General features: G+C 43.3%; 1 protein-coding gene across 3 annotated transcripts in view; it reads left to right on the top strand.

Annotated features, from left to right (window-relative positions):
• The window catches only part of LOC137341719 (tyrosine-protein phosphatase non-receptor type 3-like), a 234,329-nt gene that overhangs the window by 197,552 nt on the left and 15,535 nt on the right, over nucleotides 1-21,242 (top strand). The gene's annotated exons all lie outside the window — the stretch shown is intronic.

The raw sequence follows: 21,242 nt of genomic DNA, 5'->3' as shown, positions 1-21,242 counted from the left end.
CTGCATGGGCCGGAGGCTGCCTGCCGACACAAGATAGGTGGCAGGATCAGCTTCCAGGACCATCTTACGGGAATCTCGGGTTCGGGAAGAGGGAGTCCGCAACAGGGGTGGCCTAATTTCATTGTGGAGCTCAGAGAAAAACTCCTGTTCCTCGTAGTCCCACAAGGAAAGTAAAACAATTTACCAATTTGTGCCTGTTCTGGCCCCGGCTCCTATTCCTGCTGTCTTCATCTGGCGGTAAAGCTACAGGCTACCAGTTAAAATTGACATCATCAGGACCCATATGTAATATGTAACATACGTACATAAGAAAAGAAGGAACTCGCTGGCTTTGGGTGGGTGTGCTTGCTGCCTACTCAGTAGAGCAGATTAAATTTGGAATGGCAAGTTCCTAGCAGCCTTTTGGCGGGTAAGTAACTTGGGCTATTTTAACTGCCCAACAGCCCAGTTTCAGCTGGGTGGATAGGATTAACATCGCGCCCCCCCCCCCCCCACCCCCAAGTTTCTAATGCATATGGTTTAGGCTAGGGAGATTTGGGAATAACTGCAAAACACAAACCAAAGAAAAGATTTAAATAAATTGAACTTCAATCTTGCCTCTCTTAAAAAGATAAATAAAAATGAAATGGAATTATCCAAGTTCTAATTCAGAAAAAGGTCTTGAATTAAAAGGATAAATGAATTAATGTTGTGCTTCCTTAAGTTGCTACACCTATAAAATGTAAATATTTTTCTTAAATCTCTCCATTTAAAAACACTGTGAGATGGATGTCTTTTACAAAATCAGATTAGAGCAAGCAAAGTAATTTTTTAAAAATAATCAAAAAGATGAATAAAAATTAGATTAAAACCAGTTGAGGATTGGGTACCCACTGCAATCATATCAAGCAGTTTCCACAGTCTGATCCTAGAAGGAAAAAGGAATTGAAATGAAATAGTTTGCCTCCTGTGCCACTGTTCTTGAAAAACATGAGATAAATATTGGTTTGGAATATTTGAGAATACTAGTAGGGACCAGTAGTGTGTATCATGAAAGAGAATATTTTTGAAAAGGCTGCAGTTGTTTTTGCATCATATGTAAAATAGATCAGGATTGCTGACCTTAAAAAGACAGAAAAAGACTTGATGTAAAAAGAGACATAAATGGAAAAATTTGGATGAAGAAATTTTAAAATGAAATGGGTTGAACTTTGACATGATAACACCAAGCAATTGCAGAGCCCTGCAGCCCAAAATGAAATGGAAGGTAAATGGGATAAATAAGCAAAGTAATAAATTAAATGAAATCAAATAGAAAAATTTGCTAAAATGTAATTTGAGTAAGTTCTTGTTATTTTAAACACTGGAAGAAGCTTGTAACAAACAGTAACAATACTCAGTAATACCAGCCAATTCCTGGCAGACTAGCGATGTTGCAAACACAGTTTGCATATTTTATGGACCACCAGAAGTAAACAACTTGGTTAGATTGGCAGATAGCAACAGCTTCAAAAACTCAACAATTTTTTATACTCTAGATCGATAGATGTTCTTCATGAATCAAAATATCAGAAAAGTTAATTTGCTGTTGTTGAGTTTAAGGCTGCATTTACACGACAGTCATAGCTTTGAGGCAAAGTGGTTTCACTTCACATTGATGGTAAAATATTAAGCAGTAATTTTATCTCCTCTCACATTTAACCAGTTCAGGATTTAGCTCCTCCCAATATCTTTCTCTTTTGTAAATATTGAAGCAAAGTACTTGGTAAGTATCCCTGCCAATTGCTGCTTATCTTCTACTAACTCACTACCCGAGGGACTAAAAGCCTATTAAATCCCCTGGACCTGACTGCCTACATCCTAGGGTTCTGAAAGAGGTGGCTGCAGAGATAGTGGATGCACTGGTCGTGATCTTCCTAAATTCCCTGGATTCTTGAACGGTCCCAGTGGATTGGAAGGTAGCAAATGTAACAATGCTTATCTTCTAACTCACTACCTTCATCTCTCAAGGGTCCCATCTCACATTTAACAGTTCTCTTTCTACTGAGCTATTTGTAGAATACGTGATCTCTTTTGAGATTTTCTCCTCATACTCCCTATTTGCCGCCTTTATCCCTTTCTTCAACTTTTTCCTTATTTTCTTATTATACCTGTTAGCCCTACATACCCTCATTTTCAATTTTAATTTGTTTCTTTCTGTGGTATTCTGACACTTGAAGTGGGTTTTTTTAAATGGTAAATATTTATTCTGTACATTGAAATCTCCTTTTTAAAAATCTTCCATTGTTGATCTGCAGTCCTGTGTGCCAGATTTTTTTTCCCCATCTCACCTCAGTTAGCTCATTGCTCATCATTCTAAAATCTGCCCTTTTCCAATTTGGTACCCTTGATTTTGTGCTAACTTTTTCCCTTCCTCTTGTGCCACTATTTGGCCCACTCCTGTTCCTATGTTCCTTTCAGCCCCTCGAGCCTGTTCTGCCATTCATTGAGATCATGGCTGCTCTGTATGCTAACTCCATTTACCTGACATGACTCCATATCCCTTAATACCCTTGGCTAGAAAAAATCTTATCGATTTCAGAGTTAAAATTATTAATTGAGCTAGAAGCTACTGCTTTTTGTGGGAGAGAGTTCCATACTTCTACCACCCTTTGCATTCCTAACTTCTCTCCTGAATGGCCTTTTAAGGTTAAGTCTCCTCACCCTAGACTCTTCCCCACCCCCTCCTCCCCAATACCCCCCCAACCAACCAGCGGAATAAGTCTCTCTCAACCTACCGTATCAATTCCTTTCAAAATCCTAAAACCTCAATCATATCACCCTTTAACCTTCTATATTCCAGGGAACATGAGCCTTGTTTATGTAATCTCTCCTCATAATTGACCTCTTAGAGCCCAGGTAACATACTGGTAAATTGGCGCTGCACTCCTTCCAAGGCCAATATGTCCTTTCTAAGGTGTGGTGTCCAGAACTGTACACAGTACTCCAGATATGGTCTAACCAGGGCTTTGTATAGCTGTAGCAAAACTTCCTCCCCTTTATAGTCTAGCCCTTTAGATATAAAAGCTAACGTTCCATTAGCCTTTTTGATTATTTTTTGTACCTGATCATTACATTTTAGTGATCTGTGTACATGGACCCTAAATCTCTTGACCTCCACTTTGCCTAGCTTTTTAAAAAAATACTCAGATCTATCCTATTTTGGTCCAAACTAGATGATCTCACACTTAACTGCGTTGAAATCCATCTGTCACAGCTTTGCCGAATCAATGAATCTGTCCATTTCTCTTTGTAATATTATGCTCCCGTCTATACTACTTACAATGCCACAGATCTGTGTGTCATCGGTAAACTTGGATATATGGCTCTCTATTGTGTCATCTAAAGTCATTAATAAATATAGTGAATAGATGAGGCCCCAGCATAAATCCTTGTGCGACACCATTAGTCACTTCCTTTCAATTCGAGTACGTACCCATTATCCCTATTCTCTACCGCCAACCAATCTCCTAACCAGGTCAATAATTTGCTTTCAATTCCATGAGCTTTAATTTTAGCTAACAGTCTCTTCTGTGGACCCTTATCGAATGCCTTCTGGAAGTCCACATAACTACACCCATAGACATTCTCCCCTGTCTACTACTTCAGTTACTTCCTCAAAAAATTCAGTTAGGTTCGTTAGACATGACCTACCCTTCGCAAATGCATGTTGGCTCTGTCATCAGTTCAAATTTCTCTAAGTGCTCAGTCACCCTCCCCTTAATTATAGATTTCAATAACTTCCCCACAACAGATATTAGATTAACAGGTCTATAATTTCCTGGTTTCTGTCTCACACCTTTCTTAAATAATGGTGTTACATTTGCAATTTTCCATTCTAAAGGGACAATTCCTGTATCGAGAAAGCTTTGGAAGATTATGCTAAAGCATTGCAATTTCCTCACCTAATTCCTTTAATATCCTGCGGTGGAAATCATCAGGTCATAGAATCATATAATGATACATCACAGAAGGAGACCATTTAGCCCATTCTGCCTGCTCTTTGAAAGAGCTATCCAATTAGTCCCACTCCATGCTCCTTTTGCATAGCCCTGTCATTTTTTTCCCCTTCAGGTATTTATCCATTTCGCTTTTGAAAGTTATTATTGAACCTGCTTCCACCACAATTTCAAGCAGTGCATACCAGATCAAAATAACTCACTGCGTAAAAAAGAAGTCCTCATATCGCCTCTGGTTCTTTTGCCAATCACCTTAAATCTGTGTCCTCTGGTTATCGACCCTTTTGCCACTGGAAATAATTTCTCCTTATTTACTCCATCAAAACCATTCATTATTTTCTATCAAATCTCCGCTTAACCTCCTCTGCTCTAAGGAGAACAACCCCAGCTTCTCCAGTCTCTGTACATAATTGAAGTCCCTCATCCCTGGTACCATTCTAGTAAATCTCTTCTGCATCCTCTCTAAGGCCTTGACATCCATCCTAAAGTATGGTGCCCAGAATTGAAAGGTCCTGGAAATTTGTCTTTAGTGCCATAATTTTTTTCTAATACTGTTTTCCTGCTTAGGTTAACTTTCGTGAGTTCCAGCCTTTGATTCATTATTAGTTTCCCTGGAATGTCAGGTATTATCCTCTTCCTCTAATGTGAAGACTTGACACAAAGTAATTATTCAACAAGTCTGCCATTTCCTTATTTTAATTTGCCATGTTACCCGCTTCTGTTTTTAAAAGGACCACATTACCCTTGACTACTCTTTTTCTTCTACGGGAAAAGATCATTATGCTTCTTACCATATCCAGACATGGTGCAGTCACAAACACCAGTGACCCCCAGCCCCAATCTCTCAATCTTTTGGGAAAAGGCAAAAAAAAAGACACACAATCTGGGACTAATTTAAAAAAAACTGGGAAATTCCTCTCCAACCTCTAAGGCAATCAAGCAGAAGGCCAGGATACTGTGGTAGTCCATAAGTCCTTCTAATTTCAACTAACTAACTTATAACTTACCCTTTATAATTTGAAATGTCCTCTCTCCGGAACTTGTCCAATTCTTATTTGAAGAACTGCTGGGAGTCCAGACTCATGGCATGCTTCAGTAATCTTCCAGAGTACAATAACTCTCTGGAGAAAAAAAACTTGCTCATATTTAATCTCACTCCTTGCGTTTGTATTTTGTATACGTGCCTCTGAGTTCTCCAATTGCAAATAACCTATCTAACTGGACAGAATCTTAACTCCTTCATCTTTCCAACAATCTCAATCATATCTCCTGTAAGCTTACATTTTATCTAAAAGTAAAATAGGCCCAACTGCGTGAGCTTATGCTGATAACTAAGAGCCCTAAGACTAGTATTATTTTAATCACCTTCCTATAGAAAATAGGAGCAGGAGTAGGCACTTCGAGCCTGCTCAACCATTCAATATGATCATGGCTGATCCACTATCTCAATACACCATTCCTGCGCTCTCCCCATACCCCTTGATGCCTTTTGTGTCTAGAAATCTATCTAGCCCCTTCTTAAATATATTCAGTGACTTGGCCTCCACAGCCTTCTGTGGTAGAGAATTCTACAGGTTCACCACCCTCTGAGTGAAGAAATTTCTCCTCATCTCAGTCCCAAATGTCCTACCCTGTATCCTGAGACTGTGACCCCTCGTTCTGGACCCCCCCCCCCCCCCAGCCACAGGAAACACCCTCCCTGCATCTAGTCTGTCTAGCCCTGTCAGAATTTTGTGTGTTTCAATCAGATCCCCTCTCATTCCTTCTAAATTCAAGTGAATACAGGCCGAGCCATACTCATACGACAGTCCTGCCATCCCAGGAGTCAGTCTGGTGAAACTTCACTGCACTCCCTCTATGGCAAGTATATCCTTTCTTAGGTAAGGAGACCAAAACTACGCACACTACTCCAGGTGTGGTCTCACCATGGCCCGGTATAACTGCAGGAAGACATCCTTGCTCCTGTACTCAAATCCTCTTGCAATAAAGGCCAACATACCATTTGCCTTCCTAACTGCTTGCTGCACCTACATGTTTGCTTTCAGTGACTGGTGTTCAAGGACACCCAGGTCCCTTTGAACATCAACATTTCCCAATCTATCACCATTTAAATAATACTCTGCCTTTCTGTTTTTCCTTCCGAAATGGATAACTTCACATTTATCCACGTTATACTGCATCTGCCATGCATTTGCTCACTCGCTCAACTTGTCTAAATCACCTTGAAGCCTCTTTGCATCCTCCTCACAACTCACAATCCCACCTAGTTTTGTGTCGTCAGCAAACTTGGAAATATTACATTTGGTTCCTTCATCCAAAGCATTGATTATATATTGTGAATAGCTGGGGCCCAAGCACTGATCCCTGCGGTACCCCACTAGTCACTGCCTGCCACCCTGAAAAAGACCCATTTATTCCTACTCTCTGTTTCCTGTCTGTTAACCTATTTTCACTGCCAATCCCATGTGCTTTAATTTTGCACACTAACCTCTTATGTGGAACTTTATCAAAGGCCTTCTGAAAATCCAAATAAACCACATCCACTGGTTCTCCCTTATCTATCCTACCAGTTACATCCTCAAAAAACTCCAGCAGGTTTGTCAAACATGATTTCCCTTTCATAAATCCATGTTGACTTTGTCTAATCCCTTGATATTTTCTAAGTGTCCTGTTATCACATCCTTTATAATAGACTCTAGCATTTTCCCTACTACTGATGTTAGGCTAACCGGTCTGTAGTTCCCTCTTTTCTCTCCCTCCTTTTTAAATAGTGGGGTTACATTTGCCACCCTTCAATCTGCAGGAACTGTTCCATAATCTATAGAATTTTGGAAGATGACAACCAATGCATCCACTATTTCCATGGCTACCTCTTTTATTACTCTGGGATGCAGATTATCAGGCCCTGGGGATTTATCGTCTTTCAGTCCCATTAATTTCTCCAGCACTTATTTTACTAATACTAATTTCCTTTTAATTCCTCCTTCTCACTAGTCCCTTGATTCCCTAGCATTTCTGGGAAGTTATTTGTGTCCTCTTCCATGAAGTGCGTCGATATGTGTAGGGATCAGAACTAGACTCAAAACTCCCCAGTGCAGCTGTACTGTGCCTTGTACAACCTATGTATAGTCTTCTTAGTTTCCAGCTGCACCTTCAGATCCTTTCTGTTGACCAGTAGCCTCCTCCTCAATTGCAACTATTTTTTTAATAGATGGTTTTGTCTGCTATTTTTTGACCTATTATCCTTTTGGAATCCCCTCCATCCTTTCAGCTGAATTTCAAAATTACCATTAAGACCACGTTTCAGAGATACTTATAATATCTATCTCCTGGTAAAGGCATATGCCTGCCACTCCAACATTTCATTTCTAATACTTCTAGTATTTACATAGAAGCGTCTTAAGAATTTAGATTCACTTATATAAATTACCTTGTTCTCTGTGATTAGAACTAGATAAGATTTTACTATCAGCAGCTGATCCCCAGGTCTAAGTCTCCACAGAGTCCATTTATTACCCCAAATTCCAAGTAGTTTAAATATCTCCCAATTGTTCTTTCTACATTCAGGATCAATCTTTCAGCTCCAAATTGTTTAAAGGATTAATCTTTCCAGCAAATATTCTCCAGTTGTCCACAAGTAGCAGTTTCTCCTTTTTGTTCAGAGCCTCCAGCCAATCTTTGAAGCTAGTGATCCTGCTGTTAGTTTCTGATGCAATATCAGGTAACAACCAGAGACCACAACTCTGACACCTTCATCCTTAAATTTACTGATCATTTTGTGGTAATTCTGCTTTAAGAAGATAGGTTTCTATCCATGATATTTGTACCTACATGCAAAGCCATCACAATTTCCTTACCACCCCCACTTCATCAAGGCATCAACCCTGCTATCTATCTCCTTAATCTTAGCTCCTGGAAAGCACGCAACTGCCTTGGTGAATGACTTACCTCTGCACAATACACTACCTGTATATCTGACTATGGAGTCACTAACAAGCAAGGCACAATTACCCACCTTCTTGCTTCATTTAGCTTTGAGTTACCAGCAGTTTCAGTAGTCCTTTTTGGTTTGTTGTATAGTTGTTGGAGGTTAAGAGGTGGAAATATCTGATTAAGTGCTGCTAATCCGCAAAGTATCTTCAGCGCCTGGGAACTGTCCAATTCACTCTGTATAGAAAATCAATGGGGGAATAACCAGGATCAGGTGTAGTAAATGTATTAGATGCAGCAACTGAGGAAAGTAACTTACCTGCAAACTTACAGAAGAAGTCAGCAAAATCCAATAAATATTTTAAGTCCTCCACCTGTTTTAGGAGTTTAGAAATGTCCTATTGTGCGGCCATAGATGCTTTTGTTGTAGCGCTGCTCAGAGGGGTAAAAGGAACAAGGGGAAAAGACAAAGAAAAGGAAAGAAAAAATACGAAAGATTTATAAGATTAATAACTGAAGTGCACTAATGCAACTAGTATTAGACTTCCTTGCTCTGTCAAACTCTCTCCACCTGAAGTCTTGTCGATGGACAGAGTGAACTAAATTATTCTGATTCAGCTGGCATGATTCTTGATCGTTGTACTTTCACATTGACATATTTTCATATTTTGCTCATCTAATTGCTTCACAATAAGCTAATGTTGAATTTCAAAGTATTCAGAAAATGAGAAAAAATTCCTTTTTAGCACATAGAATCCCCATGGCTGATGATTGCATAGATGGAAGTATATTTCGAATCTAAAATGTTCAGGTATAATTGGAATTCCATTACTCAGTACAAAATGAGAGCAGTGAGCTTTAAAGAGCCTGTTAGTACTTGCCTCTCTGCAATCTATAAATGTACACTTATGTTTTGAAAGAGCATCAATATCTTCAAATATGTGGCAGTTAATATTAAATTACAGGAGTGATTTGGTAATTTATAATTAACCTGCAGCAGTGTCAATAGCTCTATTTGCATGTATGTGATGGTGACAGCTGCTGATAATAGTCTGAAACTTGGTTTTATTGTTAGCTCATGAAAGCTATAACCTGTGATAGACTGTCATTTCCTTAACTGGAAAATACCCATCAATATTAGGTGAATATGTGCAAAACTTGCAAACTGCATTAGTCACTACAAAATGGACATATATGGTGTTATCTGATCATAAATACATCTTTATAGAGTACTGCAATTAGTAGTTATGTATTTTATTTCAGACAAGGGCACATCTTTGTTGTAAAGTCATAATGAAGCTGCTATTCATGGATGTTAAAAAAAAAATTCCATGTGGAAGAATAAATCTCATATTCATGTAATTTGGATACATATGGAATCATCGAATAATCGTAATTTGTGGTTAAGGGTCAAATATAATGATTATCACCTATTTTAGGACAAAATTAGATGCTGGAGTAGACCTTATGTACTAATGTCATTAAATTCTAGAAAGAGGCAATATTTTGAGATTTGGTGACACTTCACTGTTAAAGATGCCTTAAATTTATGCATTAAAAATTTGTTGATCAACAAATTAATTAGGTACCATTTAGGTGACTGGTTCAATATACACAAAGGCATCACTGTGTCATGTATAAGAATAATGCACAACAATCTGATATTGCCATATAAAATGAACCAAAACATTTTTTAGTTGGAAACTTTGCTCTTTTGTAATATTACTAATTTTTGCAAATTAATTTTTGAAACATTATAGCCCAGAGAATGGTGAGAATGTGGAACTTGATACCACATGGAGTAGTTGAGGCGAGTAGCATAGATGCATTCAAGAGGCAGCTAGATAATTACATGACAGAGAAAGAAATAGAAGATTATGTTGATCGGGTGAGATGAAGTAGGTTGGGAAGAGGCTTGTGTGGAGCATAAACACTGGCATAGAACAATTGGGCTGAATGGCCTATTTCTGTGCTCTACATTCTATGTAAAAGGAAAAGTAACTTTGAGAAAAAAACTATAAATAACTGAAATCATCCTATTGTATGTAAATTAGTGTTCACTGTTGAACGGAGGGTCTCAGAGGAGCCCAGGAGTCAATACATTTTACGCAGCTACATTGCCAAGTTGGGGCTATGTGCAATTTTTATGTGAAATGGGGAAAAAAGCACATCATGGTTAAGAAAAAGAGAAATGAAATGAAAACTAGATGCGTGTAGAAATTTTATTCCAAACAATACTGAAAACTTTTACAACAGTGGAAAAATTTTTGGTTATCAGCACTGTGGAAATCAAATAATGTTGCAGTCGCTACATAACTGGAAATCTTAAAACACATACAGATGTCCACAGGAAATACCTGATGCAGTGATGTAATATTTAAGACTTAATACACCGCTTTCTGACTGGGTATGAGAGGGATCCTTAAAGGAGGTGCCATCCCCAGGATGATGCTGTACATCAACCGCAATGCTGCTTGCTGGTACTCCAGCATTCCTCAGAAGGTGGTGTTCAGTTGACTTGATGGAAGTCTGTATGTTAACATCTCAGTGGAATAATGAAGACTGCAGGAGTCTCGTGAGAACAGAAAATCTCAAGGCCAGAAAAGACCATGGCCCCAAAAATATAGTGCTATTTTTGCCAGTTTTGCATCTCAGAGATGCAGCCCAAGCCCTGCTGCAAATAGTGGACTCAAGCTCCATCTCAATTCATTATGCCCTCCTATTCTCCCTTAATCTCTCACTCCATATAAACTCCCTTTCACATGTTCACAGCCACCCCCTTGACCTTGCCATCTCACATAGCCTCTTACTCCCATTGTGTCAATCAGAGATATGGCCATCTCCACTCACATCCCCTTTCCTCCTCCCATCCCCACTTCTGTGCCTGGAGATAACTCTTCTCCCAAGTCTCTTAGAACGGCACTTTCAAATTCCCAACTAGCCTTTGGCCCTCCATTCACCGTAACATTTCTGCAGCTTCCGATTTGCTCAATCACACCTTCACCTTCCCCTGTAATGCCCTTATCCCCATTAAAACCAATGCTCCCTCACCCTGCTTGTGCTTTATGGTACAGCCCTCATCTCCACTCCCAGGCACAGTAGCATAGTGGTTATATTACTGGACTAGTAATCCAGAGGTCTGGACTAATAATCCGAAGTCATGAGTTCAAATCCCGCCACGGCAGCTGGGGAATTTAAATTCAATTAATTAAATAAAATCTGGAATAAAAAAACTAGTATCAGTAATGGTGGCCATAAAACTACTGGATTGTCATAAAAACCCATCTGGATCACTCAGGCCCTTAGGGAAGGAAACCTGCCGTCTGGCCTATATGTTACTCCAGATGTGGTTGAGTCTTAATCGCCCTCAGAAATGGCCTCGTAAGCCACTCAGTGTACAATCTCGCTACGAAAAGTCATAATAAAAATAAAACTGATGGACCACCCGGCAAAGGACCACCAGGCTCCGGACACGACAAAGGCAAACCAAACCCAGTCGACCCTGCAAAGTCGTCCTCACTAACATCTGGGGACTTGTGCCAAAATTGGGAGAGCTGTCCCACAGACTAGTCAAGCAACAGCCTGACATAGTCATACTCACAGAATCATACCTTTCAGCCAACATCCCAGACTCTTCCATCACCATCCCCAGGTATGTCCTGTCCCACTGGCAGGGCAGACCCACCAGAGGTGGCAGTACAGTGATACAGTAAGGAGGGAGTGGCCCTGGGAGTCCTCAACATAGACTCCAGACCCTATCAAATATCATGGCATCAGGTCAAACTATGGGCAAGGAAACTTCCTGCTGATTACCACCACCGCCCTCTCTCAGCTGATGAATCATGTTGAGCACCACTTGGAGGAAGCACTGAGGGTAGCAAGGGCACAGAATGTACTTTTGTGTGGGGTGGGGGGGGAACTTCAATGTCCATCACCATGAGTGGCTCGGTAGCACCACTACAGACCGAGCTGGTCGAGTCCTGAAGGACATAGCTGCCAGACTGGGCCTGTGGCAGATAGTGAGCGAACCAACAGGAGGGAGAAACCTACTTGACCTCGTCCTCACCAATCTACCTGTCGCAGATGCATCTGTTCATGACAGTATTGGTAGGAGTGACCACCGCACAGTCCTTGTGGAGACGACGTCCTGTCTTCACACTGAGGACAACATCCAACGTGTTGTGTGGCACTACCACCGTGCTAAATGGGATAGATTCAGCACAGATCTAGCAGCTCAAAACTGGGCATCCATGAGGTGCTGTGGGGCAGCAGCAGATTTGTATTCCAGCACAATCTGTAACCTCGTGGCCCGGCATATTCCTCACTCTACCATTACCAACAAGCCAAGGGATCAACCCTGGTTCAATGAGGAGTGCAGAACAGCATGCCAGGAGCAGCACCAGGCGTACCTAAAAATGAGGTGCCAACCTGGTGAAGCTACAACTCAGGACTACATGCATGCTAAACAGCGGAAGCAACATGTAATAGACAGAGCTAAGCGATTCCACAAGCAACGGATCAGATCAAAGCTGTGCAGTCCTGCCACATCCAGTTGTGAATGGTGGTGGACAATTCAACAACTAACGGGAGGAGGTGGCTCTGTAAACATCCCCATCCTCGATGATGGCAGAGTCCAGCACGTGAATGCAAAAGACCAGGCTGAAGCATTTGCAACCATCTTCAACAGAAGTGCCGAGTGGATGATCCATCTCCGCCTCCTCCTGATATTCCCACCATCACAGAAGCCAGTCTTCAGCCAATTCGATTCACTCCACGTGATATTAAGAAATGGCTGAGTGCACTGGATACAACAAAGGTTATGGGCCCCGACAACACCCCGGCTGTGGTGCTGAAGACTTGTGCTCCAGAACTAACCGCGCCTCTAGCCACACTGTTCCAGTACAGCTACAACACTGGCATATACTCGACAAAGTGGAAAATTGCCCAGATATGTCCTGTCCACAAAAAGCAGGACAAATCCAATCCGGCCAATTACCGCCCCATCAGTCTATTCTCAATCATCAGCAAAGTGATGGAAGGTGTCATCGACAGTGCTATCAAGCGGCACTTACTCACCAATAACCTGCTCACCGATGCTCATTTTGGGTTCCGCCAGGATCACTCGGCTCCAGACCTCATTACAGACTTGGTCCAAAGATGGACAAAAGAGCTGAATTCCAGAAGTGTGGTGAGAGTGACTGCCCTTGACATCAAGGCAGCATTTGACCGAGTGTGGCACCAAGGAGCCCTAGTAAAATTGAAGTCAATGGGAATCAGTGAGAAAACTCTCTAGTGGCTGGAGTTGTACCTAGCACAAAGGAAGGTGGTAGTGGTTGTTGGAGGTCAATCATCTCAGCCCCAGGACAATGCTGCAGGAGTTCCTCAGGGCAGTGTCCTAGGCCGAACCATCTTCAGCTGCTTCATCAATGACCTTCCCTCCATCATAAGGTCAGAAATGGGGATGTTCGCTGATGATTGCACAGTGTTCAGTTCCATTCGCAACCCCACAGATAATGAAGCAGTCCGTGCCCGCATGTAGCAAGACAACATCCAAGCTTGGGCTGATAAGTGGCAAGTAACATTCGTGCCAGACAAGTGCCAGGCAATGACTATCTCCAGCAATTGTAAACAATTTTACAACACCAAGTTATATTCCAACGATTTTATTTGAAATTTACAAGCTTTCGGAGGCTTCCTCCTTCCTCAGGTAAATGTCAGGAACTCCTCGAAGCCTACGCATTTATAAATCACAGAACAATACATGGTGATTACAGATAGTCTTTGCAACTGCCCGTTGCCAAGGCAATCACAGTGTTCAGACAGAGAGGTGTTACCGACAGAGCCCCCGAATATACAGTCAACAAAAAAAAACAAACAGAAAAAAAAACAGAGAGGCAGAAACATCCGGAAGGCAACTGGACTCCTCCGGAGGGTCGCTGCCCTCAGCTTGACATGCCCAAACTGTCAGGAAATGCGTCAATGCCAGATTCATCAGGCGCACTCAGAAGACAGTCCAGAATGTCACCCGAGCACAACGCAAACGCCATCAACGCTCTCAAGACCAACCGCAACATCGTCATCAAACCAGCGGACAAAGGAGGAGCCATAGTCATACAGAACAGAACGGACTATTGCAAAGAAGCATACCGACAACTGGACAACCAGGAACACTACAGACGGTTACCCGCAGATCCGACCAAAGAACACACCCACCAGCTCAACAAACTGATCACGACCTTCGATCCAGACCTTCAAAGCATCCTACGCACTCTCATCCCACGTACTTCCCGCGTGGGAGACTTCTACTGCCTCCCAAAGATACACAAAGCCAACACACCCGGACGTCCTATCGTATCAGGCAACGGAACCCTGTGTGAGAACCTCTCTGGATACATCGAGGGCATCCTGAAACCCATCGTACAGGGAACCCCCAGCTTCTGTCGCGACACTACAGACTTCCTGCAAAAACTCAGCACCCACGGACCAGTTGAACCAGGAACACTTCTCACCACGGTGGACGTCTCGGCACTCTACACCAGTATCCCCCACGATGACGGCATCGCTGCGACAGCATCAATACTCAACACCAACAACAGCCAATCTCCAGACGCCATCCTACAACTCATCCGCTTCATCCTGGATCACAATGTCTTCACCTTCGATAACCAGTTCTTTACCCAAACACACGGAACAGCCATGGGGACCAAATTCACACCCCAATACGCCAACATTTTCATGCACAAGTTCGAGCAGGACTTCTTCAATGCACAGGACCTCCAACCAACGCTATACACCAGATACATCGACGACATTTTCTTTCTATGGACCCACGGCGAAGAATCACTAAAGAGACTACACTATAACATCAACAAGTTCCATCCCACCATCAAGCTCACCATGGACTACTCCTCAGAATCAGTTTCTTTCTTGGACACACGAATCTCCATCAAAGACAGGCACCTCAGCACCTCACTCTACCGCAAGCCCACGGACAACCTCACAATGCTCCACTTTTCCAGCTTCCACCCTAACCACGTCAAAGAGGCCATCCCCTATGGACAGGCCCTGCGAATACACAGGGTCTGCTCAGACAAGGAGGAATGCGATGGACACCTACAGACGCTGAAAGACGCCCTAGTAAGAACGGGATATGACGCTCGACTCATCGATCGACAGTTTCGACGGGCCACAGCGAAAAATCGCATAGACCTCATCAGAAGACTATCACGGGACGCAACCAACAGAGTACCCTTCGTCGTCCAGTACTTCCCCGGAGCGGAGAAACTACGCCATGTTCTCCGCAGCTTTCAACATGTCATCAATGATGACGAACACCTCGCTATGGCCATCCCCACACCTCCACTACTCGCCTTTAAACAGCCACCCAACCTCAAACAGACTTTCGTTCGCAGCAAATTACCCAGCTTTCAGGAGAACAGCGTCCACGACACCACACAACCCTGCCACGGTAACCTCTGCAAGACATGCCAGATCATCGACACAGATACCACCATCACACGAGAGGACACCACCCACCAGGTGCATGGTTCATACTCCTGTGACTCGGCCAACGTTGTCTACCTCATACGTTGCAGGAAAGGATGCCCCAGAGCATGGTACATTGGCGAGACCATGCAGACGCTGTGACAACGGATGAACGGACACCGCGCAACAATCGCCAAACAGGAGGGTTCCCTCCCAGTCGGGGAACACTTCAGCAGTCAGGGACATTCAGCCACCGACCTTCGGGTAAGCGTACTCCAAGACGGCCTTCGAGACACACGACAACGCAAAATCGTCGAGCAGAAATTGATCGCCAAGTTCCGCACCCATGAGGACGGCCTCAACCGGGATCTTGGGTTCATGTCACGCTACGTGTAACCCCACCAGCGAACAAAAGCTATCTGTTTTTAATATAACTGGTCATTTGCTGGCTTTCTCTGCCTTCTGGATGTTTCTGCCTCTTTTTTTTCTGTTTTTTTTTGTTGACTGTATATTCGGGGGCTCTGTAGGTAACACCTTTCTGTCTGAACTCTGTGATTGCCTTGGCAACGGGCAGTTGCAAAGACTATCTGTAATCACCATGTATTGTTCTGTGATTTATAAATGCGTAGGCTTCGAGGAGTTCCTGACATTTACCTGAGGAAGGAGGAAGCCTCCGAAAGCTTGTAAATTTCAAATAAAATCGTTGGACTATAACTTGGTGTTGTAAAATTGTTTACAATTGTCAACCCCAGTCCATCACCGGCATCTCCATATCATATCTCCAGCAAGACATTCAACGACACTACCATCGTTGAATCCCCCACCATCAACATCCTGGGTGTCACCATTGACCAGAAACTTAACTGGACCAGCCATATAAATACTGTGGCTACAAGAGCAGGTCAGAGGCTGGGTATTCAGCGGCAAGTGACTCACCTCCTGACTCCCCAAAGCCTTTCCACCATCTACAAGGCACAAGTCAGGAGTATGATGGAATACTCTCCACTTGCCTGGATGAGTGCAGCTCCAACAACACTCAAGAAGCTCAACACAATCCAGGACAAAGCAGCCCACTTGATTGGCACCCCATCCACCACCCTAAACATTCACTCCCTTCACTACCGATGCACTGCAGCAACTCGCCAAGGCTTCTTCGACAGCACCTCCCAAACCCGCGACCTCTACCACCTAGAAGGATAAGAGCAGTAGGCACGTGGGAACGACACCACCTGCACGTTCCCCTCCAAGTCACACACCATCCTGACTTGGAAATATATTGCCGTTCCTTCATCATCGCTGGGTCAAAATCTTGGAACTCCCTACCAAACAGCACTGCGAGAGAACCTTCACACAGACTGCAGCAGTTCAAGAAGGCGGCTCACCATCACCTTCTCAAGGGTAGTTAGGGATGGGCAATAAATGCTGGCCATGCCAGCAATGTTCACATCCCACGAACAAATTTTTTTTTTTAAATGTCCAAGTGACGTAGACTTGAACATTTATGGCAGACAAGTGGATCAGCCATACATCGCCAGATCTGGCTGGACCACATTAAGCACAATTGATTCCTGCTCTCCTCTGCCAAAACTGCTCACTATTCCAGGATCATCCTGGAATGCAAAGAAAACCCCCAGCTTCCCTTCTCAATTAGAAACCCTCTTCTTAAACACCTCTCCCCTATCCCCTCCACTTTCACCTCCAACAAAATGTACGAGGAGCTCATGGACTTTTGTCACTAAGATTGAGACCATCTGTCACTTCCCTCCCTTCCCCTAGCCCACCAAGCCAAACTTCCCCTAAGATTCTCCCCTGCCCTAGCCTTGAACTCACATCTTTCTCTAGCTTCTCTCCTATCTCCCCTCATGCCCTCTCCGAGCTCATTTTGTCCATGTGACCCACCAAACTGCGGCCAACCAATATCCTTTCTTGGCCCCATGTTAGCTGATATTGTTAACAGTTCCCTCTCGTCGAGTACCGTTCCCCTCCCCACCATCACCCTCTCCTCAAAAAACCTACCCTTGACCCCTCTGTTCCTGCAAACTACCGCCCATCTCCAACCTCTCTTTCCTCTCAAGTCTTTAAACGTATAGTTGCCTCCCACATCCATGCCCATCTTTCCCGCAACTCTGTTTGATCCCCTTCATTCAGGTTTCCGCCCCTCCCACAGTACTGAAATGGCCCTTATCGAAATCACAAATGACAACCTATGTGACTGTGTCCGTGGTAAGAACTTAAGAAATCGGAGCAGCAGTAGGCCATATGGCCCCTCGATCCTGCTCTGCCATTCAATAAAATCATGGCTGATGTTCGACCTTAACTCCACTTTCCCGCCCAATCTCCATATCCCTTGATTCCCTTGGTATCCAAAAATCTATCGATCGCATTCTTGAATATACTCAACGACTGAGCATCCACAACCCTCTGAGGTGAAGAATTCCAAAGATTCACAACCCTCTGAGTGAAGAAATTCCTCTTCATCTCAATCTTAAATGGCCAAACCCTTATCCTGAGACTATGGCCCCTAGTTCTAGACTCTTCAACCAGGAGGAACAGCCTCTCAGCATCTACTCTCAGGCCCTCAGAATCTTGTATGTTTCAATGAGATCACCTCTCATTCTTCTAAACTCCAGAGAGTATAGGCCCATTTTACTCAATCTCTCCTCATAGGACAACCCTCTTATCCCAAGAATCAATCTAGTGAACCTTTGTTGCACCGCCTCTGAGACAAGTATACCCTTCCTTAGATAAGGAGACCAAAACTGTACACAGTACTCCAGGTGTGGTCTCACTAAAGCCGTGTACAATTGCAGCAAGACTTCCTTACTCTTGTACTCTACCCCCCTTGCAATAAAGGCCAACAAACCATTTGCCTTCCTAATTGCTTGCTGTACCTGCATGCTAACTTTGTGTTTCATGTACAAGGACACTCAAATCCCTCTGAACACAAACATTTAATAGTTTTTCACCATTTAAAAAAATTCTGTTTTTCTATTCTTCCTACCAAAGTGAATAACCTCACATTTCCCCACATTATACTCCATCTGCCACCTCCTTGCCCACTCACTTAACCTGTCCATATCCTTTTGCAGACTCTGTGTCCTCCTCACAGCTTACTTTCCCACCTAGCTTTGAATCATCAGCAAACTTGGATGCATTACATTCGGTCCCGTCATCAATATAGATTGTAAATAGCTCAGGCCCAAGCACTGATCCTTGCGGCACCCCACTAGTTATAGACTGCCCACCCAAGAATGTTTATTCCTACTCTCTGTTTTCTGTCCGTTAACCAATCCTCTATCCATGCTAATATATTACCCCCAACCCTATGCGCCCTCACCTTGTATAAACTATTCCTCCTCATCCTTCTTGACCTGTCTGTAGCCTTTGACACGGTTGACCACAACATCCTCCTCCAACGCCTGTTGTCCAGGTGAGTGCGACTGCCCTCGCCTGGTTCCATTCCTATTTATCCAGTCGCAGCTAGAGAATCACCTGCAGTGGCTTCTCTTCATGCTCTCGCACCGTTACCTCTGGAGTCCCCCAAGGATCTCTCCATGGCCTCCTCCTATTTCTCATCTACATGTTGACCATCGGCGACATCATCTGAAACACAACATAAGGTTCCACGTGTATGCTGACGCCATCCAGTTTTACCTCACCACCACCTATCTCGACCCCTCCACTGCCTCTGATTTGTTGCACTGCTTGTCTGACATCCAATACTGGATGAGTAGAAATTTCCTCCAACCAAATATTGGGAAAACTGAAGCCATTTTCTTTGGTCCCCGCCACAAACTCTGCATCCGACTGCATCCCTATCCCTGGTCACTGTCTGAGGCTGAATCAGACCATTTGCAGCCTTGGAGTCCTATTTGATACTGAAATGAGCTTCTGACCCCACATCCACTCCATCACCAAGACCGACTCCTTCCACTTCCGTATTTTCACCCACCTCTGCCCCTGCCTCAGCTCATCTGCTGAAACCCTCATCCATGCCTTTGTTACCTCTAGACTTGACTATTCCAATGCTGTCCTGGCTAGCCTTCCATATTCCACCCTCCATAAACTTGAGTTCATCCAGAACTCTGCTGCCCATATCCTAACTTGCACCAAGCCCCGTTCACCCATCACCTCTGTGCTCGCTGACCGACATTGGCTCCCGGTCCGGCAACGCCTCGATTTTAAAACTCTCAGCCTCGTGTTCAAATCCTTTCATGGCCTTACCCCTCCCTATCTTTGTTACCTCCTACAACTCTCCGAGATCTCTGTGCTCCTCCAGTTCTGGCCTCTTGCGCATCCCTGATTTTAATTGCTCTACCATTGGCGGCTGTGCCTTCAGCTGCCTACGCCCAAAGCACTGGAATTCCCTCCCTAAACCTCTCTGGCTCTCTAGCTCCCTCTCGTTCTTTAAGACCCTCCTTAAAACCTACCTCTTTGACCAAGCTTTTGGTCACCTGACCTAATATCTCACCATGTGGCTTGTTAACGCTCCTGTGAAGCGTCATGAGACATTTTACTACGTTAAAGGCGCTATATAGATGCAAGTTGTTGTTGGACTCAACTCCTTAAGTATCCTCTAATTTTCCTGTAGCGCAACTCTGGTGTGACGCAGCAGAGTTGTGGGGAGTTGGAAACTACTGGTGCAGCCTTTACATAACAAGTGGTGGCTGAAGATTCCAGTAGAAGGCTGGAGAACCTTATACAAGCCTGAGTTGACTGTCATAGATGGTTTATCTAAGGTTTTGTGGTGTTTGTGAAGAATGCTTTCTACTGGAGGAGCAGACAGGCACCCATTGAAAGGATTTGGAAAAGAAAACCCCAAAATATTAATGACGCCGACCTTCAGACACTCCTGGTAAAATGCAGCAAAGGAGAGAAAGGCAATTGAGAGCAAATGTCAGGAAAGTGTTTCATGTGCCCGATTTCCGTCACTCCACCATTGGACTAGATAGACATAGGCTTTTCAGCCTGGTAAGGAGGCATCCGAGAGGTGATGTCTTGAGAGGAGTCTTGTACTCCTGATCACTATGCTATCGCACAAAATCAGGCAACTGCAGGACATAAAATCCATCCTATGAAAACAATGTGCAAGAAATATTATTGAAGTGATCTCATCCTTTCAATAACTTGTGTGCGGAAAGTTAATTCACTGCAGCTTAGAATTTCATTGCATCAGGCATTTAAGGTAGACCGTTCTTTTATAATTCTGATGTATTAGCTCAGCCTTATAAATTGCACCTATAATTGATTCAACTGCAGTTTCTAAGTGTAGTTATGACATGGTGATTGTGCTGAGAACATTTTATTTGCTTGCAGTACAAAAATCACCACTGAAAGCTTTTTTTTCTGCACAAGTGTGAAATAATCCAAGTAATTAATTCTGCTATCTCCGAAGGATTAGGAGAATAAGTGATTTGTGCACTGTAATCCTTTATTTGGATTCTAATAATGAATTGTTTTGAACTGAAGATGGATTGCATGCTTCCTTCAATAATCATCTCAATGCATCTCAACTCCCTATTGCATCAACCATTTTGTAATACATTCTGTTTTTGAAATCATTATTTTTGTGCAGGTGAAAACCATTCTACAATGCTTTCTATCAAGTTGAGCTATTTTTTTCCTATTTTGTGAATGTTGCCAGGAAACATTCTGTTGCACTGTTCTTGCTTATCCTAAACCTGGAGACAAGTGCCCCAAAATTCCTGGGTTTGGGAGAGCAGGAAAGATTATTTCTGCCCCGGGAAATCTAGGTATTTGGGAGCTGGCATGCGTTTCCCTGAAGTCCTCATGAAGGCCCCAATCTTTACAAGAGAAAGGGAATCGATCCCAGAGGGGATTAATTGCCGT

This window comes from Heptranchias perlo, chromosome 2 (assembly GCF_035084215.1).
Source record: "Heptranchias perlo isolate sHepPer1 chromosome 2, sHepPer1.hap1, whole genome shotgun sequence".
In the NCBI taxonomy this organism is placed as follows: Eukaryota; Metazoa; Chordata; class Chondrichthyes; order Hexanchiformes; family Hexanchidae; genus Heptranchias; species Heptranchias perlo.
The sequence above is the reverse complement of the archived record's forward strand: the minus strand, read 5'-3'. Positions and strand labels throughout refer to the sequence as shown.